The following is a 14,619-nucleotide window of genomic DNA, read 5'->3' as shown; positions in this document are numbered from 1 at the left end:
ATAGAATAGAACACTTTTACCAAGTGGCCACCAGAGTGCACCATGGCTTAGCTGGCTAAAGCACCTGCCTAATAAACAGGAGATCCTGGGCTCAACTCCCAGCCACAGAGGGAGGCTCAATATCTCCAGGAGGCCTGAAGCACGTGCCCGGCACAGAGAGCTGCTGCTGCCAACTGCTCGTTGCCTGCCTCAGTGGCCCAGCAGCTGCCCTCTGAACCCAAACTTGCTCCTACTCCTCCAGCTTCTCTCCCTGATGCGTCCCACGGCTGCTGAGGTCCCTGCGCATGAGGCAGTGGGATCATCTGAGGCAGGGGCCAGTCCCAGCCCCATCTCTGAGCTCTTCCTCCCCTTTTCGCCTGCCTCCTCCCCCTCCCAGGCTCTTCCCTCAGCCCCACCCCAGTTCTACATTCCCCACAGAGAAACCAGAGAGTTTGGTCTTTCCACAGGGAAAAGTCCTGTTTGTGTTCCCAGCAGGGCGGTGGGAGGGGGGAGATGCACAAGCCCCATGATGGGCTGTTGGATGGCAGCCGTGTGCTGCTGCTGAAGGGCCCTTGCGAGCTGCTCAGCCTCTGGCCCCCACCCTGGCAGGATCGTCTCTGCCTTGTGCTCACAACTATTCTGGGGGACACTTGGGGGATGTTCGACTTGCCAAGCTCCAGCCAGGGGAGGAGACAGAGAAACCTCCCTTTGAGAACTCTAAAGGCATCTCACTGATGGTCTAGTGGTTAGGATTCAGCACTTTCACTGCTGTGGCCTGGGTTTGATTCCCAGTCAGGGAAACCAACCTTCTCTGTACTCATGAGATCTGCCTAGCCTTTGCCCTTTTCCATCATGGGGAGGGAACCTCAGGACAAGGAATGTAAAACCCACAGAGCCCAAGAAGCTCACAGCAACCAGCCTATCTCTGTCAGGGACTCAAACGTGGACTGCCTTTGTTCGTTGTCTGACCGCAAAGAGACAGGCAACACCAGCAAGATCCAATCACAAGCTCTTTATTAAATAGTGTGCACTTACAATAGAGAGCGGCCCAAAGAGAACCAGCCCTGATTTTATTTACAGGTAGGCTTATATAGACAGTTCCATCACGTCATAGACTATTTGCCCAAGCAACCAACCCCCCTTTATCGGTTAGAAACTTCTAATATCCATGCACACCTGGCCAACTATACATCATGGCCTTAAGCAATTCATAATGCATCAGCAATTTCTTATCAGCCCAAAAGACAGGTACTGGGCAACAAGGAGACAGTTTGTTATGGCCAAAGGAGAACATAAACAGGGAGTTTAGAACAAAACGGGGAGAGCAGAAACAGGGAGTCTCTTTATCAGTTCTCAAACAAACTGTTCCTCATCACAGCAGGTACAAAAATGCAGCTTCTTACTTATCTCATTTTGCAACTTGAACAAGCGTGTAGGGTGCGTTCCTGCTTGAACCTATCTCCAGTTCTGTCCAGGGACTACCCAGAAATCTGTTACATCTGCTTTAGCATAACTGCCCTAGGCCTAATTTTCTAGGGCCTAAGGGTACGTCTAGACTACAGGCTTTTGTCGACAGAAGTTTTGTCGACAGATACTGTCAACAAAGCTTCTGTCAACAAAGAGCATCTAGACAACATCCAGTTTTGTCGACAAAGCAAGCTGCTTTGTCGACATGGCAGTGTAGACACAAAGGGCAGTTTAGATGCAATAACGCTTTCTGTCGACAGAACTCTGTCGACAGAAGGTGTTATTCCTCATAAAATGAGGTTTACCAGCGTCGACAAAACTGCTGAGTTCTGTCGACATTATGTTGACAGAACTCAGCGGTAGTGTAGACACAGGTTTAGTTTTGTCGACAAAAGTCCACTTTTGTCAGCAAAGCCCTGTAGTCTAGACACACCCTAACACTACTGAGACTTGACCTCAGATTGCAGGATTCAGAGTCCTGAGTGCTGTCCCTTACACCATGAGACCTACATATACAGTTTCTGCTGGGAACCTGGGACTCTCAGGTCTCAGACTGGCCTCCGCTCTCCTTGCTTCCCACCAACAGCTTCATCTCTCAGGACTTTCTGGCTACGTCTACATGGCACATTGATTTTGGAATAAGCTGGTCTTGAATAGTGATTCCAAAATATCTTATTTCGAAATAGCACATCTACACTGCAGGGAAACCTCAGAATGAGTCCGAGTCAGGCTCCCCTAATGCAGACGAGCTACCTCGATTTAGAGCCCTGGGAGAAATAACTTAGAATGGGCCTAGGGATGGGGCCATTTTGAAATAGCGGAAGTGGAGCATCTCCACACGCATTATTCTGAAATAGCTAATTGGGAACAGGCGTTATTCCTCATAGAGTGAGGTTTGCAGAAGTTGGAATAACCCGTCTGTTACTTCAGATTATTTCACATTAACGGATTTGCTGCACAGACTTTGGCATTGTTATTCTAAATGGCTGTTATTCCAAAATAACTTTTCTGTGTAGACAGAACTTCTGTCCTGCCCCAGCTCTGCTGCGTTCAGGACAAATTCCTTGTTAGGGTCCATCACAATCTGGGGTCAGTGGGGGGGTCTGTCCCACCTGAGATGTGTCACACAAAAGCCTCTTGTTTCCTGCTCAGCTCCCAACACTGGCTACAGGCAGCCCTTTTGCATGGGGGTGTAGCTCAGTGGCAGAGTGTTTGACTGCAGATCAAGTGGTCCTTGGTTCAAACCCAAGTGCCCTCTTTGGAAATCTTTCTCCTATAGAAACATTTACCTCACCACTTCTATTGCATCCTGGATTTCTATTGTATGTGCACACTTTAAAAGAATACAAGCCCTTAATGTTTTCTGGCACCAATAGACATAAACCAGGCAAACCTGTTCCTCAGCTGGAACCAGCTCAAACCTGCTGGTTGTGTCTACATTGGCACTCTTTTCTGGAAAAGGGATGCTAATGAGACCAGTCGGAATTGCAAATGCCCCAGGGATTTAGATTTTCCCCGCGGCATTTGCATGAACATGGCCACCACTTTGTTCCGGCTCGGGGCTTTGCCAGAAAAAAGCGCCAGTCTAGACAGGGATCTTGCAGAAAATAAAGCCTTTTCTAGAAGATCCCTTATTCCTGATTTTAAAGAGGAATTCTGCATATGTCCCTGATGGTCTAGCGGTTAGCATCCAGTACTCTCACTGCTGTAGCCTGGGTTTGCTTCCCAGTCATGTGATAGCTGCCTAGTACTTTTTCTCACCTCAGTGTCACAGGTAACAGCAGCTGTGACCCCCAGTGGCCTAATGGAGAAGGCACTGGCCTCCAGAGCCAGGAGCTGTGGGTTCAAGTCCCACCTGGGGTATAGAACTGTGCGCTTCTGAGGGTTGTTTGGGAAGTCCTAGCTTGCTTTTTCCCCATGGGAACTGAGATATGGTTCCCGGAGAAGTGCCACATCCCATAGGACAGCGGCTGTCTAGTCCCACCAGCTCCAGGAGTGACTCAGAGCGAGGGAGTTGTCTGGAGCAGAGCCTGAGGAGGGGCAGCTCTGGCAGCAGCTCAGTAGGAGCAAGCGGGGAACGACTTTGGCCGGGCCCTTTTACAAAGCCCTTGAGCATGGGGCTGGCATTGGGGGAAAGTTCCCTCAGCAATGGGATGGGGGGGGGGGCGGGCTGGGCTAGGACGGCGCCGTTCTCCCTGCTCTTGCCCCCAGACAACATGGCTGCCAGGCCTGGGTACGGGCAGACTGGCAGTTGCTGCACCAACACACGGGCAGGAGGTCCCACTGATGTGGGGGGAGGCAGCCCCAGCAGCAGGCACAAGGCTGGGCCAGCATATGGGGGGAGGTGTTTGACGGCGTTTCCCTGCTGACATGGAGCTGGGTTGCCAGGTGTCCGGTTTTGAACCAGACAGTCCATTATTTGAGCTTTCTGTTCAGGAAACAAACTGAGAAAATAGAAATAGAAATGTCCAGTATTTTCTAAATAACAATAACAACAATAATGTAGATTGTGATTGTGATGTCATGTCAAGTGTGTCCGGTATTTTTGTTGAAACCAGCTGGCAACCCCACACAGAGTCCAGAGGACAGGACACCTTCTAGTACTCACTGCTGCTAGCAACAGCCTCTCACAGCTCCCCCCACCATGGGGCAGGCAGGAGGGGATTGTTCCCCCCAACTGACAGAGGGACAAAGGCTGAGAAAGGCAAAGGGCCTTGTCTGACCTCACACAGCCAGTCTTGGACAGGACCCTGATGCTGAAACTCCCCCTCAGTCTGGAGTTTCACACCCTGACTGACCAGAATAAAGTGTCTCAAAGGTGCTACAGCCCCACAGAGGGATAGCTCAGCTCAGCCAGCAGGTTAGAAGCACCAGGACACAGAGAGACTCAGGAGCTGCTCAGAGACAACCACTGGTGAGAAGCAGAACAATTTCCTGAGCAAACAATTGGTTCTGGCTCATTTGCTGGGACTGAAGGAGAACAACAAAGTCCTGAGTCTCCTCCTTGTGACTGGCCTCTGCTCAGCCAATCAGAACTGAGACCCTAATCACAGAGCACTAGAACTGGCAGGGACCCCTGTCCTGTCCTCTTAGCAAGACAGAGCACCCTGTAGATCGATGTCTCTCCAAAGCAGGGAACTACTAGGAGTGGGGTTTGAGCCCACACAGACAAATATCTATTGGAGCTTAAGTCCAACACCTTAACCACTCAGATATCCTGGTGGTGCGGAGGAGAGTGGAAGGGTGAAAGGTCTCTCCCCAAACAGCCTGGGGACTCGCTCTCAGAGCATCTGCCCATCCCATCTCTGTGCCAGGGAGAGATCTGCCCCCTCCCCACAGCGAGGAGGGAAGCAGGGAAAAGGGAAACCAAACAAGACAAAACCCAACGTCCCCAGGGATTCCGAGGGACAAAGGCCTGGCGGGGAAAATATCCCCCCCCCCTTCACCCAGGCTACGTCTACACTGGCCCCTCTTCCGTAAGGGGCATGTAAATTTCAAGAGTCGTCGTAGGGAAATCCGCGGGGGATTTAAATATCCCCCGCGGCATTTAAATAAAAATGTCCGCCGCTTTTTTCCGGCTTTTAAAAAAGCCGGAAAAGAGCGTCTAGACTGGCCCCGATCCTCCGGAAAAAGTGCCCTTTTCCGGAGGCTCTTATTCCTACTTCAAAGTAAGAATAAGAGCCTCCGGAAAAGGGCACTTTTTCCGGAGGATCGGGGCCAGTCTAGACGCTCTTTTCCGGCTTTTTTAAAAGCCGGAAAAAAGCGGCGGACATTTTTATTTAAATGCCGCGGGGGATATTTAAATCCCCCGCGGATTTCCCTACGACGACTCTTGAAATTTACATGCCCCTTACGGAAGAGGGGCCAGTGTAGACGTAGCCCCAGTGTTTTCCCTGCCTTGCATTTGGCCAGCCCCCATTGATCAGGCCCTTGTTTCCAGCCTTTGTGTTTATCTACCATGGACAGGCAAACCCATTCACAAACTTGTGCCAGACCAATAACATTATATTTACATATATGCATATACATTATGCAAATAACAAATATGCAAATATAGAAATAAACTGTTGCCAGTCCCTAACAGATCAGTGTTTGCAGATATCTACACTTAAAAAAAAATCACGGAAGAAATTCCCCTCAGGCTGCTGGAGGGGGCAGCTCCTCCCCCCGGGGGACTGGAGCCTGCAGAGGGAGGGGCGCAGGGAGAGGCACCCACAGAGGCAGGGGGCATTTGGGACGCCCTGGTTATAAACTTCAGAAATTCTGTTGGGGCAGAGGAGTTGGTGCCCCCAAGTGCTCCCACCAGTCACCTCTGCCCCCCCTCCTGTCCGATGGGGTGAGGGAGCTGCCATTGTATCTCCCTCCTCTCCTTCTGTACAAGCCCTGCCCTGTGTCTCCCCTTCCCCAGCCAGGCTGCTGGGGCTTGAGGCTTAAGCCCGAGGTGTCAGCCTCAGCGGGACTTGCTCCTCCCCCCTCTCCTGCCTTGCTGCCTCCTTTGCCCAGCAGCGCTCAGGGGCAGCCGGGGGAGCCGGCACCAAGGGCAGAGGAGGCCGAGGCACAAGCACCTCAGAGGGGACAGGCCTGAGGCCTCTGGCTTGCCCAGGCTCACGCCAAGGGGCTTTCTGTGGTGCCGGGCAGGGGAGGGAGGCCAGGCCCAGGCCGGTGGGAGAAGGGGCAGCGCCTGCCAGGGCAGCAAGTGGAGCTGCAGGGAGCGAGACGCAGCGTTTCTGCCTGAATCACTCAAGGGTCCTTCTGCGGGTGAAGCGCCTGTGACACCCCTGTGCTGCCGGGTTCTCCTGCCCCCCCCGGGAGGCCGGCCCCTTTGGGGGGCTCTTGCCCTGGCACTCATGGGAGGGCCAATATAGGCAAAGCAGCCTGCCCCAGGCACCTTCCATAGCTCAGCTGGCAGAGCAGAGGCCTGTAGCGGGTGCTCGGCAAGTGCCCTTAGGTTGCTGATTCAACTCCAGCTGAAAGGAGAGATTCTTCTCCCTCCCCTGGCTGCAGGCCCGGCCTTAGGACCAGGCGGCTGCCTTGGGTCTGTCCCTTTGGGGCCTGGTGCTACAATTGACAAAAAGGTTTTGGGTACCAGCTGCCAATCTAATGTCTTGGGCTGCGCAGGCCTTGAGTCAGGGCAAGAGCTGGAGGGGAATGGGGAACAGCTGCACTTTGGAATGGGAAGGGGGTGTCTGGCGCCATAAAGTAGAACAGTTTTAAGGTTGCTTCCAAGGAGGGCACCATGGCTTAGTTGGCTAAAGCACCAGCCTAGTAAGCAGGAGATCCTGGGTTCAACTCCCAGTGGTGCCTTGTTGCCAGGTCAATGGGTCTCTTGTTCCCACCATTCTTCAACATGTATCTGGAGTTGGTTTTACCTTCAGTTGAGCTTGCTGGTGCTCTCACAGTGGGAGTAAGACAGTAGCAAAGAGCAGGAGGTGCCCTAGGGGTTTCCTTTAGTGAGGCTTAGCTAGACTTGGTAAATCAAGCTGTGGAAGATGGATTGCAGCAGCCATCTCCACCTGAGTGAAGACATGGCCTAATGGTGCAATTAGTTAGATGCCGACACTAACAGCCCCACTGCTGGTAACTCACAGAGGCTACATCGACACTAGAAGTTTTCTCCTTAAAAAAATATGTTAAGGAGGGACTCAATTGCATGAGTCACAATCTTATTTGAATATTTTCAGCCAATGGGATTGCTGTGCAAAAATACGTAGTGTGAACATTTATTTGCACAAACCCCCCTTTTTTCACAAGATTCTTATGGCCCCCAAAAAGAGGTATCCTGATCTTGCAGAAAAGGAGGTTTTGTGCAAAAAGAAAACTTCCATACTGCTTGTTTTTGCACAACAACCCCAGCGTGAAATCAGTTTGTCAGAAAATATGCAAATAAGATCATGACTCATGCAAATGAGACCCTAATTAGCACCTTTTTTGCTAAGAAAATTTGTAGTGTAGACATAGCCGGAGATTCTGGTGCTGATCATGCAATAGAAGCACATTATGTTTAAACAGCTGCCGTATGAATGTCCCTGAAAGTCACAAGGATCAATGATCTGTGTGAAAGGCAGGTGGCCAGTAATTAGAGCCCCATGTATGTTGTGTGCACAAGGGAAGGTAGGAATGTGCACCGGGCAGTCTGATAATGGTGTTTACTGTATGTTTGTAACAGGCTCCTGCCCATCTCCGGTGAATTTGGGCAACTCCTCCACCAATTGCAATACACACTAGGCCGTTCCTCCCCAGCTGGGTGTGGTTGTTGTTCTTCTGCACAGCACAGCCCATGGAGACCAAGGACCTGCCATTGGTCTTCCAAATCACACCCTTGTTGAACGGATGGAAACAGAAACCAGACACACGGCGGGTTTGAGCTGGCTCCAGCTGAGGGACGGGTTTGCCTGGTTTATGTGCGTTGGCAGAGGACAGCAGTAAGGATTCATATTCATTTAAAAAATCCAAAAAATAGAAACCTAGAATGTAATGGAATTGGAGAAATAAATGTTTCCATTGAATGGTCAGTTGGATTTGAAGTAACGCTCATATAATTTGTAGTCTATCACTGAGCTACTCTCCCTGATGTTTGCACTGTTAGGAGTTGAGAAGGGAACAAGAGGCTTTTGTAGCCCACACACCCCTGGGCCTGTCTCCATCACTTCTGCCTCTGCCAGGTGAAGGGAGGCTGCTGGGCCCAGCATCTTTCTACCCAACCAGGGCCGGCTTTTGTGGAGAGGGAGGGGCCACTGGAGGCACTTGGTCCCCTGGCTGCATCCATGGGGAGGTGGCTCTGCTGAAAGCCAGACTGGTTTTCCTGTTGTTAGGCAGGACCCTGCAATCCATGTTCTCTCCTGCTTTTGTAGCCTCTTGCCTTCTCCACGTGTCCTTTCTGATGGGACAGGCATGTTCTTCTCAGGGTTTGGATACCATGTTGCCCTAGGAAGGGGTGTGGCCAAAACACAGGCCTCACTGCGAGCAGCATTTGAACCTGCGCAGGGAAAAACCATCGGATTTTTAGTACCACACCTTAACCACTCGGCCATCACAGCTCTAACTCACAATAAGCCAAGGAAACTGGTAAAACCAAGGCCTGGCTGTGAGCAGGATTTGAACCTGCACAGGGAAACCCTATTGGATTTCTAGTCCAACACCTTAACCACTCAGCCATCACAGGTATAAGTAACAGCAAGCCAGGGAAACTGGCAAATAATCTCAGTGCCCAGGCTTGATGTCACCTGACACAGAATTCACACGGCAAACCCTTTCACCCGTCATGCGGAGGAGTCCTGGGTGCTCTGGTCTGAGGCTGGCTTAGAGGTGAGTTCAAGGGGAAACCTCACAAAGGAGATTCCAGGCAGCCAGGCCATGGGGGTCTCTGAGATGCCCCAACCCTGCAGGCTGTCCCACCTGGCTGTTGCCATGGTCCCTCTGTGAGGTCACTGCCTCCCAGCCAATGAGCTGAGGTGCTGCAAAAGTTTCTTGTGATGTCACTGCTGCTTTGCAGGCTCATGTCCTGCCCCTGGCCAGCCCCTTGGCATGTGTGAGCTGCTCCCCCTCTGCCCCCCTCACTCAGGGCTGGTTCTGGGGCTCACGCAGGGAACATCAGAGGCTGCTCAGGGGGCCACATTGCTAGGCCAGGGGCCCTCCTGTGGGGCTGTGAGTGTTGCTGTCCCTGCTGTACAGACAGGGTCATAGAGCCTCAGCATGCTGCAGTGGTGGGAGACACTTCCCTGGTTTCGGGAGGGAGACGAGACGTCAAGGCTCATGACTTGGAGCCAGCTACCAATGCCCATGGAAAGCTGATTTTCAGAGGGGTGTGATCAGCCCTTCCTGTGTATCTGGCTTCTTCAAAGGGGCTTAATCAGGAGCTAAAAGTTGAAGAAGGGCCATTCAGAAGGGTGAATTTCTGTCTTCAACAGTTTTTTCTGTGTGCCCCAGTGGCCTAATGGACAAGACACTGGCCTCCTAAGCCAGGGATTGTGGGTCCAAGTCCCACCTGGGGTGACAGTTCTTTCTCAGTGACAAAGAGTTTACCTTCCTCTGCTCACTGAAACAGTTGGCAAGGATGCTCCACAGTGGCTGTCTCCCTCTCTGCAGAAGCTGTTCAGACCCCTCCCTAGCAAATGCTGATGATATCTGGCTGATGTTAGGTGCAGATCTGAGTGCTAAAAGCCCAGGTATTCAAAGTCAGAATGAAGGGGCACATCTTGGTCTAAAAGTGACAGGCAGAGGGAGGCAGCTGTAGCAGAGCAGGGTCTGTCTGGAGACAAAGTGGAGGATGAGAGGCAGAGACTCCAGAGCGGGGGGGGGGCCCTAGTTATTTGATCTGGCAAACGGACATAAAATCCCCAGGCCCTGAGCATGGTGCGGGCAAGGCCCATGGGGCGGTTTGGGGGGTGGTGAAGCTCTGTGAGTGGATAAGATCCTGGCTGAGCTGCGCCCCCTGCCGTGTGTGTGAGTCAAACTGCTCCTAGTGCCCTTTTTATGTATCTATTGCGCTTTCAGCTTCTTTCCTCAGGCACGTCCATCCACCAATGGATCTTTTATTTTCCTTTGTGCCGCTCAGCCACAGACACAGCAGAAGGGTTTTCCTGCAGCCACAGGCCCCAGCCCCTCTCTCCAGGGAACTGCAGCCCCTCGGGCCAGGCAGCTGCTCCCAGCATTCAGGAGGCACCAGGCCAAGAAGAAACCGTCTGACACGGTGCTGCCAGGGAGGGGCCTCACTGCTAGTCGCTGTTCCTGTTCCAGGAGCAGAGCAAGTCTTGTCCTGGGCATCAATATTGAGGGCGTGTGCACCTGTGTGTGTGTGAGTCCCCATGGCTGTGCTAGTTTTTACACATGAAGGGAAATGCCCCCCTTGAACACCCCACACCTCCCACACACACACGGCACTTCTCCTGAACTGCTTCCTCTCTGGGAGGTGGATGAACTGCAGGTGCGGGAGGAGTTCCCTGGCTAAAAGTCAGGCAGGCAAAGTCCAGCCTGTAATACCCAGAAGAGGGGATTTGCCTGTCTGGGGAGGGCGGGAACAGACCAGCACTTGGGAGCTTGGCTGCCAGCTGCTTAGCACATCTGGACACAGAAGAATCCCAAGACTTGGTTCTGCCAGGCTCCAGTTTCCCCTCTTCTGTTTCTTTTCAGCTCCCTGCAAACTGCCTCCCAGCTGTGGGTGAGGCTGAGTGTGTGTGAAACCAGCTGTACTTTGGATGATTTTGTTAATTGTTTAAAAAGCCTCAGGCACCTCTTCTGCCTGGGGAGGTGTCTGGAATAGAGGCCTAGTGACATCACCCTGGGGTTTTACCCCTTTAACCTCACCCAGAGAGTCCTGAGAAGTCCGCTCCTGTGTCCAACTCTGCCTCAGGCCAAGTGTTCGCATGTTTCATAGATAAGTAAACTCCTCCTCCCTTTTTCCCTGCCAATCCTTCCTGAGTGAGCTCTACCCCTCTATCCCAATATTCCAGTAAAGTATATTAACCCACCAAGTCCCAGTGATACCAACTTCTTCCTGCTCATTACCCATAGTTCCCGTGTGTCTATACCAGCATCTAAGACACAGATTAGATTTTGCTTCCCAGTGGTCCCGCATCCCTCCTTTATCTCTGCAGTTACAGCCTCTGCTCTCTCCCATTTCTGGCCCATCTCCCAGGTCTCCATGTTGTTCACTTACCTGTGGGCTTTGGGCACTTGCCCCCATCAAACCTAGTTTAAAGCCTCCTCACTAGGTGAGCCAGTCTGCACCTAAATACTCTTCCCTTCCTCCACAGGTGAACCCCATCGCTGCTGAGCAGCCCTTCCTGCAACAGCATCCCATGGGCAAGGAAGCCAAAGGCCCCTGCCCACAGAGCTGTAGCTTTCTGTGCCCAGGGAGCCAGACACCACCTGGGCTCGATGGCTGCAGAGAAATGGGGAATGGCTGCACTTTGGGAGTCAAAAGTGTTGTCTGGAAACATAAAGAGCCATTTTAAAAAGACTTTGGAGGAGGGCACCATGGCTTAGCTGGCTAAAGCACCTGCCTCATAAACAGGAGATCCTGGGTTCAACTCCCAGTGGTGCCTTGCTGTAACCTTTGCTCACATTTTTCTAGGTCCTTCTGGGACCCATGGAACTGCGGCTTCAAGGAAAAGGCTGATGTGGGAGGAGTGTTAGGAAGAAGGAAACCACAAGCCTGGAGCAGGTGCAGAGGCTGCTTTGACTGGCACTGGCAAGGCAGGGCTCTGACTGCAATTGCTGGGACAGGAGAGCCAGCACCCCACACCCTTGTGATTCCCTGGGGGTGTCATCACCTAGAGAGCCTGAGGGTGAAACCTCTGCAGCTCCTGCAGCCATGGAGAGTCAGGGTATGTGGGTGTCACGTGCTTCTCATCTGTGGTTTCCTTCTTCCCAACACTCCTCCCCAATCAGCCTTTTCCTGAACCAGCAGTTCCATGGGTGACCGGAGACGCCTCTTCCGTGTCCCAGAAGGGTGTAGGAAAATGTGAGCAAAGGCTGCAACAAGGCAACTCCAGAAATTGAACCCAGGATACCCTGTTTATTACACAAAGCTTCAGCCTGCCAAGCCATGGTGCCCTACCCAGACCCACTTGTAAACGGTTCTATGTACGGTCCCAGATAATACGATTGCCTCACAAAGTTCGGCCATTCCCCATTTCCCTCCTGCCTTCCCACCCAGGCAGTATCTGGCTCCCTGGGCACAGAAGGCTACAGCTCAGTGGGTGGAGGTTCTAACATGCACATCTCCTCTGGGACTGTAGGTTTTGAAGTTCTGCAGAGTTGTGGGAGGAAGAAATGCAGCGAACTTTTATTATTAGGCTTGTAAACCCCTTGGTCTCAGGGTCTAGGTTGGAGTTCCCAGGTGGGGGCCCTGCCTCCTTCAGTTTGGTCCCTTCCTGAGAGCACAAAATAGACAACAGAGAATTCCTTTGCCCCGCAGCAATCTCTGTTGGCCAAAGGCTTAGCAACCGAATATTTGCCCAAGCTTAAGTGCAGTAGCAGAAAACATTTTTATGTGTGTTTCTGTGGTGTAGTGGTTATCACATTTGCCTAGCATGCAGAAGGTCCCTGGTTCAAAGCCAGGCAGAAACACAGGGTCTTCCCTTATTGCAGTTCCCCTGGGTGTCCACAAGGTAGTTCCAGGGCCTGGTGCAGGGGTTTGGCAGCATGTGTGCTGGCTTTCAGGAGCTTGTGGAAGACAGCTCAGCAGGTTAGGCTGGGGGGGGGGGCCTGAGACTTCTCAGTGGTGCCTTGCCTGAGACCAGGTCACTGCGGCCACACAGTCTAGGGCCCACCCTGGCTGTGCACCTTTGATGCAAGACCCCAGCCACCCCATTCCCCTTGCTTTCTTCTCACCCAGCACCCCCAGCTTGCTTTGTTCCTGCTCCCCCACCCTGCTCCTTCATCCATGTTCCTTCTGCACTGCACCCTTTCTCCTGGCCACACATGGCTCCTTGGTGCTTCTCAAGCCAGGCCCTGCAAAGAGCCACCAGGCAGGAACCAGCCCTTGGAGCTCAGCTTGCACCAGATCTGGTAGTTTCCCACCACATCTCACCTGGGAGGAGGTGACTTGTTCTCCTTCATTCTTACCTTACATCTCCATTCCCTTCAAAGGTCTCTGCTGCTCGGGACCCGCCTCCTCAGGGCGCTGCCCCTCTGTCCCTGGGCTGGGAGCGGGAGACTCCACAGTCTCTGCACTTGGGCTGAGAAGTCTCACTGGGACTCGTCTGTGGATGGCGTTAGTCAGCCCGATGGCCAGCCAGATCCATTCTGTAGCGCTGCCCGAGAGGAAGCTTTACAAGTGCCCAGTGTCCATTGGTATTTTCTGGGGCTCTGTGTAGGGGATTGGTCTTGGCCATCTTTTCCACAGGAAATGCCTCTTCTTTGGAACAGCAGCTCCCAGGAGTTCATGGATCTTCTTCTCAGCTTGGGAAAGGGACGACTAAGGGGTGATGGGAAAGATATTTGTGCTGTGAAAACAGCAGGGCCCCCAGGAAAACTGGTAAATAATCCCAGTGCCCAGGCCTGATGTTACCTGCCCCCACACAATTCACATGGCAAACCTGACTCCCCGAGCACAGGGGAGTTTGGGGGCTCATTGCTGGGCTGCGGGGTGAAGCAGCAAACCAGCCTCCTCCTGTGGGGCCTGTGAGTGTTGCTGAATCTGGGCTCCTGCACCTGGGGAATGGCAAACAAAAGGTCTGGGGGCCACACAGAGAACCCGCTGGGCTGAGCAGGAAGTGGCTGGGACTTTGCTTTGTCTTTTCCTGTGGGCTTGGCTGTCTGCAGCCTGGAAACCTCCTGGCTCCTCAGACCACTGGTCTGGGTGGAGCGTTACAGAAGTCGGAATAATGGAATTGCTGTGTAGACGCTCCCATTGTTATTTCAGAATAATGACGGTTATTCCCAAATAACACTGCTGTGTAGATGCAGCCTAAGAGAAAGGGCTGAGCAAGGACTCAGCAAGGGCTCCTGCAATGTCAGGAGAGATGGGGAAATGAGGTCACCTCTGTAGATATAAAACAGATGATGTGTCAGGAGTGGGATTTGAACCCACGTCTCTATTTGGAGACCAGAACACCCAACTAAGGGAAAGACAAGTCCTTGAGTCTGGCGCCTTAGACCACTCGGCCATCCTGACATCCATGCAAGTACCTCCAATGGCAGTTTTCTCACATGTGTGAGTTGCTCAGGGAGGCAGCAGGAGCACCTCTCTTTCCCCATCTAACAGCCGCTCTGCAGCACAGCTGGGTTTATCCCCACTCACCCTTGTGGGGTGTTTTGCAGGGAGCTGACAAGAAGCGGAAGAGGGGAAAACTCTGCCCGGCAGAACTGGGGCTTGGGATTCTCCTGTGCCAGGGAGTCTGTGTCACTGCCCTTGGGGATCCTGAGCTGGGTGGCTCCTGGGCTTGTTGGCTCCATACCAGGGGTGTCTCTTCTGCAGGGTGATGCTTCTTCCCAGGGCTAACACTTATCCCTGGGACACACTTTGTGCAGGGACAGTTGCTGGTCTTTGTGCCACAGTACGTGTCTGGGATGTGGGAGTGAGGAACCTGCCTCAAATAGACACGTATCCACCCTTCGCAGTGAGACCCCGTAGCCCTGGCTTTGACTGGTGCCTGGCACATGGGGAATTAGATCTAGCGGGAGATTTCTAGAGCCCCACAACAGCTGCTGCTCGCTAGCAGATGTGCA

General features: G+C 52.6%; 7 non-coding genes across 7 annotated transcripts; 5 read left to right on the top strand and 2 right to left on the bottom strand.

The window, feature by feature from the left end:
• Window positions 1-707: 707 nt before the first annotated feature.
• Window positions 708-779, top strand: TRNAE-UUC (transfer RNA glutamic acid (anticodon UUC)). Its single transcript has one exon. It is a non-coding gene; the product is annotated as a tRNA-Glu (tRNA).
• A 1,853-nt stretch (window positions 780-2,632) lies between these two features.
• Window positions 2,633-2,704, top strand: TRNAC-GCA (transfer RNA cysteine (anticodon GCA)). The gene has a single exon. It is a non-coding gene; the product is annotated as a tRNA-Cys (tRNA).
• A 3,972-nt stretch (window positions 2,705-6,676) lies between these two features.
• On the top strand, window positions 6,677-6,750 carry TRNAT-AGU (transfer RNA threonine (anticodon AGU)). Its single transcript has one exon. It is a non-coding gene; the product is annotated as a tRNA-Thr (tRNA).
• A 1,773-nt stretch (window positions 6,751-8,523) lies between these two features.
• TRNAS-AGA (transfer RNA serine (anticodon AGA)) lies at window positions 8,524-8,608 on the bottom strand. The gene has a single exon. It is a non-coding gene; the product is annotated as a tRNA-Ser (tRNA).
• Window positions 8,609-11,415: 2,807 nt separating this feature from the next.
• On the top strand, window positions 11,416-11,489 carry TRNAM-CAU (transfer RNA methionine (anticodon CAU)). The gene has a single exon. It is a non-coding gene; the product is annotated as a tRNA-Met (tRNA).
• Window positions 11,490-12,443: 954 nt separating this feature from the next.
• On the top strand, window positions 12,444-12,516 carry TRNAA-AGC (transfer RNA alanine (anticodon AGC)). Its single transcript has one exon. It is a non-coding gene; the product is annotated as a tRNA-Ala (tRNA).
• A 1,440-nt stretch (window positions 12,517-13,956) lies between these two features.
• TRNAL-CAA (transfer RNA leucine (anticodon CAA)) lies at window positions 13,957-14,065 on the bottom strand. Its single transcript has 2 exons — window positions 14,028-14,065; window positions 13,957-14,002 (listed from the first exon to the last, which is right to left on the bottom strand). It is a non-coding gene; the product is annotated as a tRNA-Leu (tRNA).
• Between the last annotated feature and the right edge of the window lie 554 nt (window positions 14,066-14,619).

Source organism: Pelodiscus sinensis, chromosome 31 (assembly GCF_049634645.1).
Source record: "Pelodiscus sinensis isolate JC-2024 chromosome 31, ASM4963464v1, whole genome shotgun sequence".
In the NCBI taxonomy this organism is placed as follows: domain Eukaryota; kingdom Metazoa; phylum Chordata; order Testudines; family Trionychidae; genus Pelodiscus; species Pelodiscus sinensis.
The sequence above is the reverse complement of the archived record's forward strand: the minus strand, read 5'-3'. Positions and strand labels throughout refer to the sequence as shown.